The sequence below is a fragment of the Dasypus novemcinctus genome, chromosome 4 (genome assembly GCF_030445035.2).
Source record: "Dasypus novemcinctus isolate mDasNov1 chromosome 4, mDasNov1.1.hap2, whole genome shotgun sequence".
In the NCBI taxonomy this organism is placed as follows: Eukaryota; Metazoa; Chordata; class Mammalia; order Cingulata; family Dasypodidae; genus Dasypus; species Dasypus novemcinctus.
The window spans coordinates 56,767,758-56,770,793 of NC_080676.1; the positions used below are offsets into that span (position 1 = coordinate 56,767,758).

Consider the following 3,036-nt stretch of genomic DNA (forward strand, 5'->3'; position numbering starts at 1 on the left):
TTTGCTTTTCAGAGGAAAGACAAGTCTTACCTGTAATGGAGCAAACAAGGCTCAGTGCCAGTCCCCCTTTCTGTGGTTTCCACAGGGTGCCCACCCTTCAGAGGAGAAATCAGACCCCACATACTGATGCCAGGAGATGGATCTGGCTGGGCAGTTTAGGAAAGTGGTTAAAGATAAGAGAAATTCCAGATGGGAAATAAGCTCAGCTTAGAGGGACTGGGAAGGCATTGGGCAGGGTATAAGAAGAGCAGCCTGTCTGTGTCTGGGACTTTGCTCTGTGCACCAAACTTAATGGGTACCAGACACTCCCTCTACCTGGTACACTGCAAATACATGCTTCTCAGGTCCTAGGAGAGACTTTGGGCTCAAAACAAAGTAAAATAAAACAAAGAGCCCTCTCCTAGGACCTTTGGAGCTATGACATGGTGGATCAGCGGCCTCCCACCAAAAGGTTGATCTCATTTACACCGTTTGCTCATAACCCCTATATAGTATACGATTCCTGGTATGATAAATATTGAGGTGCACACATATGCACTATATATATTTTAGAGATGTAAGTGGTTGACATTACTTGTGGACAGTTTAGTTATATTTTAAAATAAACTTTTAGTTTCAGAAGTAGAATTTATTATTTCTATTATTAAATTCAGATATGTTACTTTTTTCCTGACTAGAACACTTGCTTAAATGCCTTATTTTATTTTTACTGAGCATATGTCTCATTTGCCTTTACTCAAGAGGGGGGAGCTGATTTTTTTAAGAGAAATATTATTGGTGACCTTCATATCAAATGACTATTGTTTAGTGTCCTGTGGGCTCAGAAAATTTAAAGCTCATTAATCTAATCTAAAACTTCATATCATAAAGTTAGAGGCTTAGGTGATTTGTGTAAGGCACGAGGTCAAGTGGACCTCCCGACTTCCACAATGCCAGGGCATGGCAAGCCTTATGGTAGGAAGTTATAAGAAGTCATCTACCCCTCCCACTACTGCTGCTGCTTCTTGTAAGGCAAAGCATAAAGTTGTTTTTTTTTTCCATGCTCCTTATCTTTAGTCACAAGGTACTCTCCATTCACGTCAACTAAAGAACATTGCATCCACTGCTCTGTTTGGCTGCCAGTCTCTTGTCTCTCTTTGGCAATCAAGAGGCAGATACCTTTTCCTTGTGATGAGAAATGGTTTGTTGCCTTGGTTTGTTGCCTTTGCCAATAATGAAAACATTGGAAAGCGGGGTGGCAAAGCTGTTGTCATTGGCATCTTTCAAATGAACCACATCAAAATAGCCAGGATGCCTCTCTCTGTTGGTGATCACATCAATTCTTACAAGGTTACACCTCTAGTCACCATATACAGGTTACCAGTGTGGAACTTAATGAAATCAGTAATCCTGCCCATCTCCAAATCAGTTTGAAGGGTGTCATTCACCTTAGTGAGGGGATCAGGGTAGCGAATGGTGTGAGCCTCATGGGTCACCAGATAAGGGATTCTGCTCGTGCTGACATAAGAGCTTCCTCACCTTGCACAACTTGCACTTGACCTCCTCAGGTATAATACGATGAACAGCAAAATGACCCTCAGTATTGTAGATCAGATGGAAATTCTCTCTGGTCTTGTCAATGCTGAGGACACCCATAAAACCAGCAGGATAAGTTATATCAGTTTGGACCTTGGCATCAACCTTTATGAACCACTGCGTACAGATCTTCTTTACTTTATCTCCTGTCAGGGCATAGTTAAGTCTATTCCTTAAGAAAATGATGAAGGGGATACAATTCTCTCAGCTTGTGGGGCCCAGTGGATGGATGAGGAGCAAATACACCAGTCAGTTTGTCCAGCATTCAATGCTTTGAAGCTGCTACACACTTCAGTTTCTTCTTGGAACCATGAGCCATCGTTGTGCTACGCATGGAAAGAACGGATTTTTTTCTTGTTTTGTTTTTTTAAATAATATTTTATTTTAAAATTTTTAGATTTACAGAAAAATTACAAAAATAGTACAGAGAGTTCATGTATACCCTACACCACATTTCCCCTGTTATTATCATTAACAGGATATATTTGTCACAATTAATGAACCAATACATTATTGTTAGCTAAAGTCCCTTCTTTATTCATTAGTCCTTGGTTTTTAGCTAATGTTTCCTTTCTGCCCCAGTATTGTAGATCCATCCAGGATACCACAGGACATTTATTCTCCATGTCCCCTTAGGCTCCTCTTGGCTGTGATGGTTTCTTAGAATTTCCCTGTCTTTGAAGACCTCAACTATTTTGAGGAGTACTGGCCAGATATTTTATAGTTGTCCCTCGATAGGGATGTGTCTGATGTTTTTCTCGTGATTAGACGGGGGTCATTTTGGAGGAAGACCACAGAGGTCAAGGGCCAGTCTCACCACATCATGGGCATATGTAAAATACCTGCCATATTGCAGGTACTAAATAAACGAGAGAGTCTTCCGCTCGCCCCTCCTCTGGGTCAGTTTAGTAATCTGAAAATAATTTTTGTATGAACTATCTTTACTATGCTTCAGTCCCTGTCTTTTAGGAAAGGTGTGAAGCAGATGGACAGCAGACTTTATAAGAAAGTGGAAATTCAAATATTTGCAAATATTGCTCCAGGGTCATACAGTGTCTTGCATTGGGGTACTTGCCCTTTCCAGGTCCTCTCTCACCCTACTTTGTGCCCCTGAAGGGTGACTTCGATGGCCAGTATTAGTAGATGCTCTCTTTGCCCTCTGTATTCCTGTAGGGTTTGGTCAGTAGGGGCAAGAGCAGGAGTTTGCAGGACAGAGTAGAGTGCGTTGGGCATGTTTACTCAGTGCTCGCTCCTCGCTGCTGGGTTGCCATGGGCTGGCTCTCTCTTTCTCTGTCTGAAAGGCAGACTTGTTCCCAGCAGCTACTTCCCCTGGGTTCTTCTAAGGCTCCTCCCCTTGCCCTTCTGGCTGGCCCTCAGGTGCACACCCAGGGACCTGCACTTCCTCTTGTTGGTTTCCGCAAACCCTCCTCATAACCTTGTAAATTGGCTATTTGACTATTC

At 42.5% G+C, this 3,036-nt stretch overlaps 1 pseudogene; it reads right to left on the reverse strand.

The window, feature by feature from the left end:
• Positions 1–1,083: 1,083 nt before the first annotated feature.
• On the reverse strand, positions 1,084–1,894 carry LOC101413077 (small ribosomal subunit protein eS4, X isoform-like; annotated as a pseudogene).
• Between the last annotated feature and the right edge of the window lie 1,142 nt (positions 1,895–3,036).